General features: G+C 43.7%; 1 protein-coding gene and 1 non-coding gene across 7 annotated transcripts in view; one reads left to right on the plus strand and one right to left on the minus strand.

Moving 5' to 3' along the window:
- The window catches only part of SEPHS2 (selenophosphate synthetase 2), a 46,968-nt gene that overhangs the window by 12,227 nt on the left and 16,146 nt on the right, over positions 1–18,595 (minus strand). For 2 of the 6 annotated variants that reach the window (XM_069570890.1, XM_069570892.1), the window contains one exon: positions 4,883–5,009. The exons of the other annotated variants lie outside the window; for them this stretch is intronic. The gene's annotated coding sequence lies outside the window, so the exon portion shown is untranslated. The remainder of the gene's footprint in view (positions 1–4,882; positions 5,010–18,595) is intronic. 6 annotated transcript variants of the gene reach the window in all.
- Positions 5,768–5,840, plus strand: TRNAR-UCG (transfer RNA arginine (anticodon UCG)). Its single transcript has one exon. It is a non-coding gene; the product is annotated as a tRNA-Arg (tRNA).

The following is an 18,595-nucleotide window of genomic DNA, read 5'->3' on the forward strand; positions in this document are numbered from 1 at the left end:
AAACACCAATACAGTATACTAACACATATCTATGGAATTTAGAAAGATGGTAATGATAACCCTGTATGCGAGACAGCAAAAGAGACACAGATGTATAGAACAGACTTTTGGACTCTGAGGGAGAGGGAGAGGGTGGGATGATGTGGGAGAATGGCATTGAAACATGTATACTATCATGTAAGAAACGAATCGCCAGTCTATGTTCAATACAGGATGCTTGGGGCTGGTGCATGGGGATGATCCAGAGAGATGATATGGGGTGGGAGGTGGGAGGAGGGTTCAGGATTGGGAACTCATGTACACCCGTGGCGGATTCATGTCAATGTATCACAAAACCAATACAGTATTGTGAAGTAAAATAAAGTAAAAATAAAAAATTTTTTAAAAAAGGAAAAAGAGGAACTGTAACAGAAAAACACTGAAATGATCCAAGTTTCTCATTAACCTAAGAGTGCACAAACAAGCTGTGGTGTCACCACACAATGGAATATTATTTATCTTTAAAAATGAGGTGTAGGCATCATCAATATGAATAATCTCAAAAACAAAACATTGAAAAGAAGAAGCAAGTTATAGAAGAAAACATAAACTAGGATACATTTATAAACAAGCAATAATATTTTATTAGTAGCAAATATTAATATTTTATTAGTAACAAGCAATAATATTGTTGAGATGCATACTTGATAAAGACTCTTAAAAGGTAAAGAATGAATGATTAACAAAGGAGTTGTTAAAAGATTACCATAGGAATTACTTCTGGGGAAGGGTATGTAAAAGAACTTTTGGGCTATGTTAAATTCTGTTCCTTGGACTGAGTAGTAGTTACATAGGTTTTCTTTAAACCATGCACACATATTTCCCCATGCTTTTTGTAAATAAACTATATATTTCAACATTTTCAAAAGAAGAAAATAGGCTATATTTCAGAATTTTTAAAAAATGAGATACTGAAGAAGCAATAGATGTGAAAGCAAAGGACCTCTGGGTTTTATCTGATCTCTGTGTTTGCCCTCAGTGAGTTGTCTGGCCTTAAGGAAGTTACATAACCTCTCTACACCTTAGTTTTAATTTCTGTTAAATGTGCATCATCATCTCTGCTTCAGACCACATGAACATCTCAACTATGAAAAGTTCTCTGCAAAATGTTCAGCGTATTGTTCATGTGAAGAATTCTCTTATCAGTGAGTGAAACGCAAACACAGTCTATGATGTCTGTAATAACTTCAACTGGGTTAAAAAGTGACGAGATTAGGTGGCCCTGGTTATATTTTCTCTTAGTCCTCTGGACTTTTCCTTCTCAGTATTTGGTGTAATTTGTACTTCTTCATTCATGTGGTTACACCATGACTATCTGTTCCACTGACCTGTAAGCTCCAGAGAGCAGGGGCTGCTCAGTTTCATCCACCCTAGCATTTATATCGGAGAAGGCAATGGCACCCCACTCCAGTACTCTTGCCTGGAAAACCCCGTGGATGGAGGAGCCTGGTAGGCTGCAGCCCATGGGGTCGCTAAGAGTCGGATACAACTGAGCATCTTCGCTTTCACTTTTCACTTTCATGCATTGGAAAAGGAAACAGCAACCCACTCCAGTGTTCTTGCCTGGAGAATCCCAAGGACAGGGGAGCCTGGTAGGCTGCAGTCCATGGCATCGCTCACAGTCTGACACGACTGAAGCGACTTAGCAGCAGCAACAGCATTTATATGGCAAAAATATTCCTTGAATGAAAACTTTATTTTATACAATACAGTTTGCTGAGCACACGAGTCATGTGATGCGTGCACGTGTGCTAAGTTGCTTCAGTCGTGTCTGATTCTTTGCGATCTCGTGGACTGGACTGTAGCCCACCAGGCTCCTATGTCCATGGGATTCTCCAGGCAAGAATACTGGAGTGGGTTACCATTTCCTCCTCCAGGGGATCTTCCTGACCCAGGGATCAAACCTGCAGTTCCTGCATTGCAGGCAGATTCTTTACTGCTTGAGTCACCAGGGAAGTCCCCTGAGTCTCATGATAGTGCTGAGCATTTTGCGTTTATTTATCGCCTCATTTTATCCTCAGAACAGCCCCATGGAATCAACACTCTTACCTGCATTTTACAGATGCAGAAACTGAGGTCCCTGATAGGTTAGGAGAGTCTTGCACAGGGTCAACCAGCTAGGAATCAACCTGGTGAGAATTGCAAATCCGAGTTTGTCTAGCCTGAAGGCTGCTGCCCTACCCCTCAGTTTGGTCAGCCATTTGAAAATACTGGTGGGTCAGAGGTTAAAGCATCTGCCTGCCATGTGGGAGACCCGGGTTCGATCCCTGGATTGGGAAGATCCCCTCGAGAAGGAAATGGAAACCCACTCCACTATTACCTGGAGAATCCCATGGATGGAGGAACCTGGTATGCTATAGTCCACAGGGTTGTAAAGAGTCGGACACAACTGAGCCACTTCACTTTCACTTTGAAAATACTAGTAACCCTCACCACACCCCTCAAGAAAACAGGACTCTTCTTTTTATAGGTACATAAGGTAATTTTTTAAAATTTAGCTTTAGTTGGAGTATAATTGCTTTAGAATGTTGTGTTTGTTTCCACTGTACAACAAGAATCGGCAACAAGTATGTATATATCTGAGCTTCCCAGGTGGTACTAGTGGTAAAGAACACATCTGTCAATGCAGTAGACGAAAGAGACATGAGTTCAACCCCTGGGTCCGAAAGATCCCCTGGAGGAGGGCATGGCAACCCACTCCAGTATTCTTGTCTGGAGAATCCCATGGTCAGAGGAGCCTTGCCATAGGGTCACAAAGAGCAAGACAGGACTGAAGCAATTTAGCACAGCACAGCACAGCCGGTACACATATCCACTCCCTCTGGAGTCTCTATCCCACTCCTTCCCCTATTGCCACCCTTCTAGGTCATCACAGAGCACTCAGCTGAATTCCCTGTGTTATACAGCAGCTCCCATTAGCTGTCTATTTATGTCAACATCACTCTCAATTTTTCCCACCCTCTCCTCCCTCTAGTTCCTCTTCACTTTCTGCCATAAGGGTGGTGTCATCTGCATAGCTGAGGTTATTGATATTTCTCCTGGCAATCTTGATTCCAGCTTGTGTTTCTTCCAGCCCAGCGTTTCTCATGATGTACTCTGCATATAAGTTAAATAAGCAGGGTGACAATATACAGCCTTGAGGTACTCCTTTTCCTATTTGGAACCAGTCTGTTGTTCCATGTCCAGTTCTAACTGTTGCTTCCTGACCTGCATACAGATTTCTTAAGAGACAGGTCAGGTGGTCTGGTATTCCCATCTCTCTCAGAATCTTCCACAGTTTATTGTGATCCACACAGTCAAAGGCTTTGTCATAGTCAATAAAGCAGGAATAGGTGTTTTTCTGGAACTCTCTTGCTTTTTCCATGATCCACTGGATGTTGGCAATTTGATCTCTGGTTCCTCTGCCTTTTCTAAAACCAGCTTGAACATCTGGAAGTTCACGGTTCACGTATTGCTGATGCCTGGCTTGGAGAATTTTGAACATTACTTTACTAGCATGTGAGATGAGTGCAATTGTGTGGTAGTTTGAGCATTCTTTGGCATTGCCTTTCTTTGGGATTGGAATGACAACTGACCTTTTCCAGGCTTGTGGCCACTGCTGAGTTTTCCAAATTTGCTGACATATTGAAGGCAGCACTTTCACAGCATCATCTTTCAGGATTTGAAACAGCTCAACTGGAATGCCATCACCTCCACTAGCTTTTTTTGTAGCGATGCTTTCTAAGGCCCACTTGACTTCACATTCCATGATGTCTGGCTCTAGATGAGTGATCACACCATCGTGATTATTTTGGTGGTGAAGATCTTTTTGTACAGTTCTTCTGTGTATTCTTGCCACCTCTTCTTAATATCTTCTGCTTCCTTTAGGTCCATACCATTTCTGTCCTTTATTGATCCCATCTTTGCAGGAAATGTTCCCTTAGTATCTCTAATTTTCTTGAAGAGATCTCTAGTGAAAAAGTTGGGTTAAAGCTCAACATTCAGAAAACGAAGATCATGGCATCCGATCCTATCACTTCATGGCAAATAGGTGGGGAAACAGTGGAAACAGTGTCAGACTTTATTTTTTGGGGCTCCAGAATCACTACAGATGGTGACTGCAGCCATGAAAGTAAAAGACGCTTACTCCTTGGAAGAAAAGTTATGACCAACCTAGATAGCATATTCAAAAGCAGAGACATTATTTTGCTGACTAAGGTCCATCTAGTCAAGGCTATGGTTTTTCCAGTAGTCATGTATGGATGTGAGAGTTGGACTGTGAAGAAAGCTGAGCACCGAAGAATTGATGCAGTTGAACTGTGGTGTTGGAGAAGACTCTTGAGAGTCCCTTGGACTGCAAGGAGATCCAACCTGTCCATTCTGAAGGAGATCAGCCCTGGGATTTCTTTGGAAGAAATGATGCTTAAGCTGAAACTCCAGTACTTTGGCCACCTCATGTGAAGAGTTGACTCATTGGAAAAGACTCTGATGCTGGGAGGGATTGGGGGCAGGAGGAGAAGGGGACAACAGAGGATGAGATGGCTGGATGGCATCACTGACTCAATGGACGTGAATCTGAGTGAACTCCGGGAGATGGTGATGGACAGGGAGGCCTGGCGTGCTGTGATTCATGGGGCTGCAAAGAGTCGGACACGACTGAGAGACTGAACTGAACTGAACTGAACTCCTCCCTCACCCGCAGGGACTCTTTGGGGGAAAGTATGTATCCATATTACTTCCTGTCACTTCTCCCTGGGACCAATGTTCCCTGGTGCCAGTGCAAAGAAAGTCTGGAATTTTCCTTGGCCAGTGACCAACCCCCTGGGCCAGGACAAGTTCATGTGCCTTTGAGCAGACCATTCACCTGGGTGGATCCTAGTGATTGCATCATGAGCTTTCGAAAGCACCCTTTTTATCTTTTTCTTCTTTTTTCACTGAGAGATTCATTAAACTACATTCGCCATTCGGGCCAAAGACTGCAAGGTAGAAACCTGGAGGTGGAGTGGGGAGAGCAGACAAAAGAGAAGAAAGAGGGATTTTAAAGAGTAAGATAATCTGAGTACCAGCCCATCATGTTAAAGAAAAACAGAGGCATATAGTTGATTTACAATATGATATTAGTTTCAGGTATACAGCATAGAGCTTCAAAACTTACAGATGTATTCAACTTAAAGTTATTATCAAATATTGGCTATACTTCTCCCGAGCTTTATAATACACCCTGTAGCTTACTTATTTTATAACACAGTGTCAGTAGTTTGGACCTCAATCCCTTACCTCTGTCTGTTGCCCCTCACTCCCCCCATTTGTTTTTCATATGCAATAAAAGCCTTGGGGCTGGGGCTACTTACAGTTATTTCCAGTTATAATCATTCAGAATCATAACACTACACTTTAGGCTTCAGTGCACTTTTCGTTTTATTTTTTTTATTGAGTTAGCCAAAGAGTTTGTTTGGATATTTCTATACCATCTTATGGAAAAGCCCAAATGAATTCTTGGCCAACTCAATACATGCTGCCCTGCCAAGCCGCAAGCAGGATCCTGCTGCTTGAACCCATGCTGCTTGCATTGGAAGTGCAGAGTCTTAACCCCTGGACCACAAGGGAATTTACTCCATACACTTGGAAAATTTTGTTGTTGTGGGAAGATAGACATTCTGTACATTTTCAGTACACTGAAAACACTTCAGCAGGCTCTTTCCATTACATTTTTTTCTTGTTACAAAATCACTGTCTTAGCATTGTCGGTGGCCATGTGGCCTAATGGATAAGGCATCTGACTTCGGATCAGAAGATTACAGGTTCGAGTCCTGTCATGGTCGCAAGGACAGTTTGCTTTTTGAGGGCTTCCCGGGTGGCTCAAGTGGTAAAGAATCCACCTGCAATGCTGGAGCCACAGGAAATGCAGGTTTGATCCCTGGCTCAGGAAAATCCCCTGGAGGAGGAAATGGCAGCCCACTCTAGTATTCTTGCCTAGAGTATCCCATGGACAGGAGAGCCTGGTGGGCTATACAGTCCACGAGGTCGCAAAAAGTTGGAAAACGACTGAAGCGACCTAGCATGCACGTCATTGTAGAAAAATCACGAATTGCAACTTAGGCAGGAGGAAAAAAGTTTTAAAAAACACTTGAAATCCTTTCTCCCAGAAAGAGTGTTAATGACCCCTTAGTAGAGCAGAGCTAAGTTTTTCTTCCTGTGCTACGTGGAGGGCCACCACTTAACACTGAGCTCTAGGGGGCGCCCAGTCATTCCCTCCAGGCTATGTGGAGCAGCATCCTGTGGATTTGGTGCATTACATAAGCTTACACACACAAAGAAAGATGGAGGACTTCCCTAGCGGTCCAATGGTTAAGATTCTGCGCTTCCACTGCAGAGGGTGAGGGTTTGATTCCTGGTGGGGGAACTGAAATCCTGCATGCCTCTTGGCCAAAAAAAAAAAAATTCTTGAACTGAATGAAAATACAACGTATCAACTTAAACTTTAATAATTATTTTATTATTTTTATTATTATTTTACTTATTTTTATTTTTTGTCTGTAACTTGCCACATGTGGCTGTACCATACTCCAAATTGGGAAAGGAGTACATCAAGGCTGTATATTGTCACCCTCTTATTTAACTTATATGCAGAATGGTGGTGGTTTAGTCGCTAAGTCATGTACGACTCTTGCGACCCCATGGACTGTAGCCTGCCAGGCTCCTTTGTCCATGGGATTCTCCAAGCAAGCATACTGGAGTGGGTTGCCATTTCCTTCTCCAGGGGATCTTCCTGACCTAGGAATTGAACCTGGGTCTCCTGCACTACAGGCAGATTCTTTACCAACTGAGCTATGAGGGAAGCCCTATATGCAGAATACATCATAGGAAATGCCGAGCTGGATGAAGCACAGGCTGGAATCAAGATTGCTGGGAGGAATATCAATAACCTCAGATATGCAGATGACACCACCCATACGGCAGAAGGTGAAGAGGAACTAAAGAGCCTCTTGTTGAAAGTGAAAGAGGTGAGTGAAAAATTTGGCTTAAAACTCAACATTCAAACACCAAAGATCATGGGATCCAGTCCCATCACTTCATAGCAAATAGACAGGAAAACAATGGAAAGAGTGAGAGAGTTTATTTTGGGGGGCTCCAAAATCACTGTAGATGGTGATTGCAGCCTTGAAATTAAGACACTTACTCCTTGGAAGGAAAGCTATGACCAGCCTACACAGCATATTGAAAAGCAGAGACATTACTTTGCCGACTAAGGTCCGTCTAGTCAAAGCTATGGTTTTTCCAGTAGTCACATATGGATGTGAGAGTTGGACTATAAAGAAAGCTGAGCACTGAAAAATTGATGCTTTTGAATTGTAGTGTTGGAGAAAACTCTTGAGAGTCCCTTGGACTGCAAGGAGATCCAACCAGACCATTCTGAAGGAGATCAGCCCTGGGATTTCTTTGGAAGGAATGATGCTAAAGCTGAAACTCCAGTACTTTGGCCACCTCATGCGAAGAGCTGACTTATTGGAAAAGACTCTGATGCTGGGAGGGATTGAAGGCAGGAGGAGACGGGGATGACAGGGGATGAGATGGTTGTGTCACGCGAGTGTATATTCCTCAGTTGCCTCGTCACAACAAAGATTTGGAGTGACGGACATGAAAGCCCTCAGCGCGTCACAGCTCTTGGGTCTTGGACAAATCGTGTTATAGCTCTTAGGCAAATCAGTGTTACAGCTCTGTTTTATTTAGAAAATAGCAGGAGAATCCATCCTCGAAGTGTGAGGGCATGCCAACCCAAAGACTTGAAGGAAAGAGAGTGGAGGAGCGCATGGGGGAGGGGGAGAGAGGGAGAGAGAGAGAAAAAGAGAGAGAGAGAGCGTTTTGGCTCCTCCTTTTATATGTTTTTTTCCTCCACCTGGGCCTGCCCTATGCAAATTGGGCTTAGACAGGAGTGCTGTTTGTTGTACCTGAAGTCTTCACTCTGGTCCTCGGACCTTCCTTTGACCGTCCTTGTGTTTTAGCCACTGCCATTTTGGACTCCTTATCCCTAGTCTACCACTGACTCAATGGACATGAGTTTGAATAAGCTCTGGGAGTTGGTGATGGACAGGGAAGCCTGGCGTGCTGCAGTCCATGGGATCGCAATGATTTGGACATGACTGTGCGACTGAATTGAACTAACAAATGACTGCCCTTATCTATTGTTATCTCTGTCTCCATTAGCATGTCAACAGACTGATGACAGGGATTGCTGTTCACTTCTATGTCTCTAAGAGCCAGTGTACAAAGGAGGTCTTCTATAAATACTTGTGAATGAACCTAGGGGAGTCTCAAGCATGTATTACCTACCAGATATTTTCCTACCACTCTTTTATTTCTTATTAGAAATAAATAGGATAATCCTCTTTTTATTATTTTTTTAGTTTTTAATTTAAACTGGGGCTTCCCTGGTTGTCCAGGGGTTAAGATTGTGTGCCCCCACTGTAGGGGTCTTGGGTTTGATCCCTGGTCAGGGAACTAAGATCCCACACGCCACAGTTCAGCTCAGCCGCTCCGTCGTGTCTGACTCCTTATGGCTTAGCTGGTAAAGAATCCACCTGCAGTGAAGACTTGGGTTTGATCCCTGGATCAGGAAGATCCCCTGGAGAAGGGAAAGGCTACCCACTCTGGTATTTTGGCCTAGAGAATAGTCCATGGGGGTCACAAAGAGTCAGATACAACTGAGCGCCTTTCACTTTCTTTCAGGTTGCTCATAGCTTTCCTTCCAAGGAGCAAGTATCTTTTAATTTCAAGGCTGCAGTCACTATCCACAACCGATTCTGGAGCCCCAGAAAATAAAGTCTGTCACAGTTTTCATTATTTCCCCGTCTATTTGCCATGAAGTGATGGGACCAAATGCCATCATCTTCGTTTTCTGAAAGTTGAGTTTTAATTCAACTTTTTTCACTCTCCTTTTTCACTTTCAACAAGAGGCTCTTTAGTTCCTCTTTGCCTTCTGTCATAAGGGTGGTGTCATCTGCATGTCTGAGGTTATTGATATTTCTCCCAGCCATCTTGATTCCAGCTTGTGCTTCATCCAGCCTGGCATTTCGCATGATGCACTCTGCATATAAGTTAAATAAGCAGGGTGATAGTATACAGCCTTGATGTACTCTTTTCCTGATTTGGAACCAGTCTGTTGTTCCATGTCCAGTTCTATCTCTAATTTATTAGTTAGGGATAGATTTAAGAAGAAAAAGTAAAATCTGGAGAGAGGGAGGTAAGAAGTCTGGTATGTGAGTGTGCATTGTGTGATTGTGGCCAGGGAAGGCCTCACTGAGAAGGTGACCTTGAAGTAAAGACCTGAATGAAAAAAAGGAATAAGAATGCAGACACCTGGGAGAGAGTGTTTCAAGAAGAGAGAATGGCAATTGCAAAGGCCCTGGGGCAGGAAGGAGTGCACCTGGGGAGTTCTAGGAACAAGGAGGCCAGAGTGCCTGCTGCATAGTGAGTGGGGAGAGTTTGAGGAGATGAAGTCAGACAGAAGGGCACAGGGTAGCAGGCACAGGACATAGGGTTTCATAGGTCTTTGTAGGATTGATATAACCTCACTTTTAAGCTTTTAATCTTCAGTCAAATCCCAAAGATTCAAAACTTTTCCCATAGGCTTGAGCCCCCCTGCTCTGGCCTGACACCCAGGTCAGTGTTCTCATTGCTGGTCTCTGATTTGGACCTGACCCAGGCCATGTTCAACCCTAGTTCCCATTTCTCACCTCGCCTGAACTTGCTCTGTGGGACATCTAGCAATGTTGTAGCCACGCGTTCCAGGAAACAAACTCACTCAGAAGGACAATGCAGATAGTGGAGTGCAGTTTATTACACTGGCGGGCCCAAGGCAGAGTCTCCTCTTAACCTAGGACCCCGACCAGTTTTTGTGAAAACCTTATATACCCTAAGTGTACTTGCTCAAACCCACCTCCCCAAATTCCTCGAAACTAATCTGGACAAGGTAAAAGAGAGATACGATCAAAGTTGACCCATGATTCATGTGTCACAAGACTAGATAAGCAGTGGATATTTATCAATAGGCCTGTGGTCATATCCCGATAAACATAACAGAATTGACCACTTTGTTCTGTTACAGAGATAATTAACATATTTTTTAGGCAACAGAGAGTCCAAGTACAAGTCCTGAGGTTCTTTTATCCGGGGGTCTGGTTTTCCATTGGTGTGCCGTTTCTATAGACACCGGGCACAAAATTCAGAGTCCATCAGGAGGGTGACCATACTTGTAGCCTAATGTTTGCAGCCTGGTCTAAGATGGAGTCCAGCTGTTTCCTCCTTCAGCAAGAGCCCCTACCTCAGAAAATTTGAGAAGTGACACCCACAGCCACATAGCTATCACACTGTTAACCACCTGCCATCATCCCAAATGGCAGGAAGTTTCATCTCTGTATTTGGGGCAAATGTGAGAAGCCCTAGTGAGTCGATGCTTGCCACAAGAAAAAAAAGAGAAGCAAGGAGAGAAAGAGGCTGGGAGTGATAATGGTACTTAGGGAAGAGAGGGTTCTGAGACAAAGATAGAAATCTGAAGAGCGGCTTTGAAGATGATGAGAGAGGAAGTCATGTGATCATCTAGGAGCACAGATTTCCAAACAGAGAAACCCCTGGAGCAAAGGCCCCAGGCCAGAGGGAGCCAGATGTGAGCGGAAGAGCAGGAGGCCATTGTGAGCAGTGACAAGTGGGTGAGAGAAGAGGTGGGTGAGAGAAGAGCAGGAAGGGGTGACGTCAGAGGGGCAATGAAGAGCCTGATGTGCAGAGACCATGGGCCACTATGAAGGCTTTGGCTTTGGCTCTGGGTGAAATAGAAGATGTTGGATGTTTAGACCAGAGGCCTGACATGACAACTCTGACTAAGCTGGGGGCAGATGGGTTTGGGAGTTAGAAGCAGGAGGACAGTGAGGAAGTTTCTATGAAAACACAGGGAAGAAGCAATGGTGGTTTGCAGCAGTGGCTACACTGAAGATGGCGAGAGGCAGTCGGAGTCAGGACATGTTTTGAAAGTAGAACCAACAGATTTCCTGATGACTTGAGTGCAGGATCTCCTGGGTGGAGGATCTTTGGATTTTTTTCTCCTAGTCGCAAGAGGAAGCCACAGAGTTGGTTTTGAGCAGGGGGTTGACATGGTTGCCTTTGTATTTTTGAAATATCACTCTGCTGTTAGGTCAAAGATAGTCTGGAGGGGAAGCATGCAGTGGAGGGCAATGAGGGATGGTGATAGCTTGGACTAGGAGGAAATAGGTGGAGGGTTAAGCAACACACCACAGCTCTTCCTGCTTCTAGGCCTTTGCACAGGCTGCTCCCAATCACCCAAAAAGTGTCTATGGCTGACAAGTGCTATTATCGTCAAGACTCAGGGAGTCCCTCCCCCAGTGATTTCCTCTGTTCTAGCATTATCATGCTGGGTTTTCTCTGACATCTGTGAGCTTCTCACAACGGGGATCACATCTCACTAAGCTCTAAGAGCCCAAGGCCCAGCACGAGGTCTGGTGCAGACAAGGCCTTAACGAGCATTTGTTGAATGAATAAACAAAAAGAATGTGAAGGAGGAAATAGATCAACACCGTGATTTTCGGAGCTCACCAAAGCACTGTAAGCTCACCAAAGCACTGCGAATCCTTTATTATTGTTGTCACTGTTTTCTGATTATGAAAGTAATAAGTGCTTTTTATAAAAAAAAGTTACAGATATCAATCATATCATTACGATCCCCCAAACCTCATCCTCTATACTCTAGAAACAAGACATCTCTAGTATTTAGAAACAATGGCACCCCACTCCAGTACTCTCGCCTGGAAAACCCCATGGACTGAGGAGCCTGGTAGGCTGTAGTCCATGGGGTCACTAAGAGTTGGACCCAACTGAGCGACTGCAGTTTCACTTTTCACTTTCATGCACTGGAGAAGGAAATGGCAGCCCCCTTCAGTGTTCTAGCCTGGAGAATCCCAGGGATGGCGGAGCCTGGTGGGCTGCTGTTTATGGGGCCGCACAGAGTCGGAAACGACTGAAGCGACTTAGCAGCAGTAGCAGCAACATGCAGAGTTCAGGAAACATTCTCCCCCCATTTGTATATAGATACACTAAAACACAAAATGTCTAAGAGGCAGAGAGATGGGAGAGAGAGAAGCTGAGAAAGACAGACTTCCTGCCTAGTAGACAAACAGATGTGACACACTGCTTTGCAACTTTTTTTTTCTACTCGCATTATCACAACAATCTTTCTACACTAAAAATTTACTATTTTTTGGTAAAAGGCTGAACAATATTCTATAAGATGAATTTGTTTAAGCGATATAAGCAAATTCTTATTCATATTGGCTATTTAACTTGTTTTCTACCTTTTTTTTTAAAATGTAAAGGTTTCTTTGGATATCTTTGTTGTATGTATTTTGAGACATCACCTTTTTTTTTCTGGGCTGGGCCTTGTCTTCATAGCGGCCTGCGTGTATTTCTCTACTTGCAGCTCTTGGGTTTAATTGCCTCATGCCATGCCATGGAGATCTTAGTTTCCCCACCAGGCAGCAAACCCAAGTCCCCTGCATTGACCACCAGGGAAGTCCCTTTAGACACCAGATTTTAGAAGCAGAGTTGAAACATGTGTTCCTCTTGTGGTGGTTTTAAGATTTGGGTCTTGGTCTTATGTGACTATTAGATATAGTCTAATATCTAATAGTATAATTAGATCACATAGTGATCACACACAATGGTGTGATCACTCACCTAGAGCCAGACATCATGGAATGTGAAGTCAAGTGGGCCTTAGAAAGCATCACTATGAACAAAGTTAGTGGAGGTGATGGAATCCCAGTTGAGCTATTTCAAATCCTGAAAGATGATGCTGTGAAAGTGCTGCACTCAATATGCCAACAAATTCAGAAAACTCAGCAGTGGCCACAGGCCTGGAAAAGGTCAGTTTTCATTCCAATCCCAAAGAAAGGCAATGCCAAAAAATGTTCAAACTACCACACAATTGCACTCATCTCACATGCTAGCAAAATAATGCTCAAAATTCTCCAAGCCAGACTTCAAGAGTATGTGAACTGTGAACTTCCAGACGTTCAAGCTGGATTTAGAAAAGGCAGAGGGAAAAAAAAAAAAATTTAAAAAAAAAAAAGAAAAGGCAGAGGAACCAGAGATCTAATTAACGTCTGTTGGATCATCGAAAAAGCAAGAGAGTTCCAGAAAAACATCTATTTCTGCTTTATTGACTATGACAAAGCCTTTGACTGTGGATCACAATAAACTGTGGAAAATTTTGAAAGAGATGGGAATACCAGACCACCTGACCTGTCTCTTGAGAAACCTATATGCAGGTCAGGTAGCAACAGTTAGAACTGGACCTGGAACAACAGACTGGTTCCAAATGGGAATAGGTATACGTCAAGGCTGTATATTGTCACCCTGCTTATTTAACTTATATGCAGAGTACATCATGAGAAACGCTGGACTGGAAGAAACACAAGCTGGAATCAAGATTGCTGGGAGAAATAACAATAATCTCAGATACACAGATGACACCACCCTTATGCCAGAAGTGAAGAGGAGCTAAAAAGCTTCTTGATGAAAGTGAAAGAGGAGAGTGAAAAAGTTGGCTTAAAGCTCAACATTCAGAAAACGAAGATCATGGCATCTGGTCCCATCACTTCATGGGAAAGATGGGGAAACAATGTCAGACTTAACTTTTTTGGGCTCCAAAATCACTGCAGATGGTGATTGCAGGCATGAAATTAAAAGACGCTTACTCCTTGGAAGAAAAGTTATGACCAACCTAGATAGTATATTCAAAAGCAGAGACATTACTTTGCCAACAAAGGTCCGTCTAGTCAAGGCTATGGTTTTTCCCGTGGTCATGTATGGATGTGAGAGTTGGACTATAAAGAAAGCTGAACACCAAAGAATTGATGCATTTGAACTGTGGTGTTGGAGAAGACTCTTGAGAGTCCCTTGGACTGCAAGGAGATCCAACCAGTCCATCCTAAAGGAGATCAGTCCTGGGTGTTCATTGGAAGGACTGATGTTGAAGCTGAAACTCCAATACTTTGGCCACCTCATGCAAAAAGTTGACTCACTGGAAAAGACCCTGATGCTGGGAGGGATTAGGGGCAGGAGGAGAAGGGGATGACAGAGGATGAGATGCCTGGATAGCAACACTGACTCGATGGACATGAGTTTGTGTAAACTCCGGGAGCTGGTGATGTACAGGGAGGCCTGGCGTGCTCCGATTCATGGGGTTGCAAAGAGTCGGACACGACTGAGCAACAGAACTGAACTGAACTGAGGATTTTCAGCCAGGAAGAGACTAAGGGCTGATATGAGCCGTGTTCACATTTCTCAAGAGGCTTCCAAGTGGGAAAATAAATAGAGTAGTTCTAAGCATTTCCCCAGGCTTGCCCAGTGGATCAGTGGTAAAGAATCCACCTGCCAGTCAGGAGCCCCACCCAGAAGATATGGTTCAATCCCTGGGTCAGGAAGATCCCCTGGAGGAAGGTGATAGCTTATGGTGAAAGGTCAGATTCCTGATCTCCAAAGAAGAAGATTTACCTTCAGGACTTGATCACTCAAGAGCTTTTGTATAGCAGAGTTTTATTAAAGTATAAAAAGAGACAGAAAGCTTCTGACACAGACATCAGAAGGAGGATGGAGCGTGCCCCCTCGCTAGTGTTAGCAAGGGAGTTATGTACTTTTTTAATTGGTTATTACAATAAATCAAAAGAATGGCTCAAGGTTGTAAAGATCTGACTAGACCCACTCCCACAATTTACATTTTAAGATAACAAGATTAGTCAGAAGATTTTCAGAAAGGAGAAACTGTCCTTAAGTGGGATATATTATTATTATGTAATCCTTAGTACAGAGTTTAAACTTATTTGTTTGTTGTGTAATGATCAGTTCTGGGCTTAAAGAAAAAAACGTTTCATGTGGCTAAGACTAAGGAATGTAGGGAAAAAATGTTTGTCCTTTTCTCCTTGAGAATTCCAGACCCCTTTCTCCTCCCCGGGAACCCTGGACTTCTTATCAACCAACCTAGGAATTGACTCTCTCATTCCCCCCTTTTCTTTTAGGAGAAATATGTTGCAAAGGGAAAGGGGTGTCATTTTCGTTCCCTAACTACTTCCTGCTGTTGAGGGGCATGGTCCCTAAATTGTTGAGGCAACATATTCCCTTAAGGCTCATATTGAGGGTCTCTGATCCAGGGGTTCCAAATAATATTTGGAAGAGGTTGTGGCACTCCTAGGAGCCTGGACAACCATTTGTAACTTAAAAGCTTTCAAATGGTTAGAAACAAATCCAGTTATACAGTTACAGACGCAGGGAGCAAACAGTAAAAACAGAACAATTAGAATTATTACGATTAAGATAGTTTTCCAGCATGGGGAGCTAGTTAACGTTTCCCAAAGTGAGGTGACTGAGGCTTTAGGAGAATCCATAGCCTGAATCATCTTGTTCATGTGTTTAGTAAAGTGAGCAACATTAGTACTCATACTGGGTGTGAATAATGGCACAAGTTTCTCCTTGTGCAGCCGTTAGAATATCTAAGGCCAATCTGTTTTGTAAAACCACCTTTCTAATTTGTATTTGTTCATCACTAAGGGCTGAAAGTTAGTCAGAGCGTCCACTTGCAGCATAGCATCTTATCTGTAGTTCCCAGAGAGGGAACGAACATTGCAGCCAGATAATCATACCAGTGAAATACATATCTTGCCCAGTGAGTTTTAACATGTGGCAGATTAGTAAGGCTTCTCTGTAAGCTCTGAAAATATGAAGCCAAGAGTAAAAGCTAGACCTAGGGTGCATCTCCCTATCCAACCAGGGGGAAGCCACACCCATAGGTAAGAGCCACATATCCAGTAGACCCTGTCTGGGGCAAGCCAGCATGCCTGGGGGATCCAGTCCCAATTATTGCCTGGCCAGGCAAAAGGAGGACCTGAACTGGGATTGGAAAACACAGGAACACAGGAATGATTAGACTGCATATTTCTTGAGGCAAAAATCTCAATTGTTTCTAATCATTATAATTACTTTGTCGGCTAACTTCTGGGGGTGGCTGTATTTGTTTCCAGCATATAGGAATATCAGCTAGGAGGTATCTCTCTTTAGGAGTTAGCCATATGACCTCATCCCATATTTGATAAACATCAGGTAGAAAACCACCAGATCTAGACCCATTTACCTTCTTTTGTGCAGCAAAATAGTCATTAAACCAAGTTGAAACATAATCAAAATTAAAAGTTACATTATGCCCATAGTTACATCCATCTTAGGATTGTTGCTGCTGCTGCTGCTGCTGCTGCTGCTGCTGCGTCACTTCAGTCGTGTCTGACTCTGTGCGACCCCATAGACGGCAGCCCACCAGGCTCCCCCATCCCTGCGATTCTCCAGGCAAGAATACTGGAGTGGGTTGCCATTTCCTTCTCCAATGCATGAAAGTGAAAAGTCAAAGTGAAGTTGCTCCGACTGAGCGACCCCATGGACTGCAGCCTACCACGCTCCTCCATCCATGGGATTTTCCAGGCAAGAGTACTGGAGTGGGGTGCCATTGCCTTCTCCATCTTAGGATTGTTAGATGACATTAAATCAAGAAGAGGAGTCACATATGATTGTTGGTGAAGGTATTCTCAGAACTGAAGAAAGTCCTTTCCTTGAAGTGGAGAAACTCACCATGGGAAGTCTTTAACTGACGAGGAGGGGAGTGCTCCGCAGACCCAGCAATTATGTGGCGTAGGAATGAGCCCAGGGCAGGAAGGCGTTGTCTTGAGGGTCAAATGGCAGACTCAGGACTTTTGGAGTCAGCAGAAGCAAGCCCACATAGATTCTCAGGCCCATCTTGGTTCCTGGCTCAAACACCATCTTGTTTGATTCAAAGGCTGGGTCAGGAATTAACCTCCCAGTAATGTCTTTTGAAAAGCTAAAAGCTGAGTCACATAGTTAATTTTAAAGCTTCAGGATCTATGACAATATCTGTTCACAAAAACAGTCTGTCATAGAGACAGCCCCTTCTTTGGATGGGGAGGGCAATTCAAGACCTCATTAAAGCTATGGGTAGAACTGTAAACCAGCTGTCTTGTGTTTCCTGAGTTACCTTACATGGGTGTCTTTTAATAATGTCACTAGCCTTTTCAACTTTTTCTGAGGATTGGGGTCTTCAGGAACAGTGTAAGTGATAATTCTATTCCTAGAGCTTCTGACACCCAGCAGCTTTAAAGGTGGAGCATTGTTGCTCTGAACTTTAGAGTTTAAGATTCCACTTACATCATGAGAAGTCAGTACAGTAAGATTTTGCCCGTTAGTCAACTTACAAGCTTTAGGCATTAGTAAAACAATAATAACAATCACTCTTAAACAATGTGGCTGTAGCTTTTATTTTCAGTAACAAACAAACTAAACTCTGATCCTGTGGGCAAACTCAAAGTTGAAGGCTGCAAGAGAGCAATTTGAAGAGTCTTAAAAGCCTTTTGAGTAACTAGAGACCAAACCAGCTTGTCGGTTTGGGCCTAAGTCTCAGTTATAAGTTTATATAGAGGCCAGGCAAGTTCCCCATAACCTGGAATCCAAATTTGGCAGTAGCCTGAAATGCCCAAGAATCCTTTCAATTGTCTTAAAGTCATATAGGTTTAACTCTAGAAAGCATCCCTCAAATCAATGATTGAAAAATATTTGGCTTGTCCAGACAGCCCTATTACAGCAGTGGATCATGAAGAAAGCAGACCAGGAGCTTTACTGAGCAGAAAGTGGCCCCAGTGTCCAAAAGAAAAGACTGATTGGCCCTCCACAGCTATTAATACCCGGGCTTCCTCAGGTGTTACTAGGACAGGAGCTTGTGTGGGGATCCCCGGGCACTTCCGGTCCGATTGTCTTGAGAGTCTGACCCCTGGGGCCTACACCTCAGAGGGCAATCTCTTCTCCATAAGGTCCTTTGCAGACAGGACAGGGAGCTGGGGCAGCTTAGCTGCCTGAGGGCAATCCCACTTGAGATGCCCCTCCTTTCCACAGTGATAGTAAGCCCATCCCTTTTCACCTGGGTTCCTCTGGGCTTTTTTCCTGAGGCTGTTTCAGAGCAGATCTAACAGCTTGGGGCTTCAGTCTTTTGCCTGGTTCTCTTTTTCCTTCTATTTTCCTCCTTCTGCACTTTGAAGATTGACATTAGTAAACTTGCGGAAAGGCTCCCGTCGTCTGTACTAGGAGTTTATCAGGACTTTCCTTCTCTCCCTGTTCTATGTCAGCAAACTTAGCATAGTTTAAAGTTTTAGCATGTGCTCACTTGAGTCCTTTAAGAATACACCCAACAAAGTGACTCTGTTATAGGAATTGCTTGGCTCCTAGTAGGAAGGAGGGCTATTTCATGTTCCCTCTTTCCCCTGGTCTCACGTTCAAGCCATTCGTCTCCAAAAGTAGTAGCTTCCCTCAGAACTAGAGCTCTCGAGTCAGGAGTCAGCGTCTGTCCCAAGACATACATTACATCTTTCCAAGTAAGGTCATAAAGTAAAGTTAGTCCCGCAAAGTCTTCTATATACTTTTCTGGATTCTCTAGATAGTCTCCACTGCAGTTGGTACTGTT

The sequence above is a fragment of the Ovis canadensis genome, chromosome 24 (assembly GCF_042477335.2).
Source record: "Ovis canadensis isolate MfBH-ARS-UI-01 breed Bighorn chromosome 24, ARS-UI_OviCan_v2, whole genome shotgun sequence".
NCBI classification, from domain to species: domain Eukaryota; kingdom Metazoa; phylum Chordata; class Mammalia; order Artiodactyla; family Bovidae; genus Ovis; species Ovis canadensis.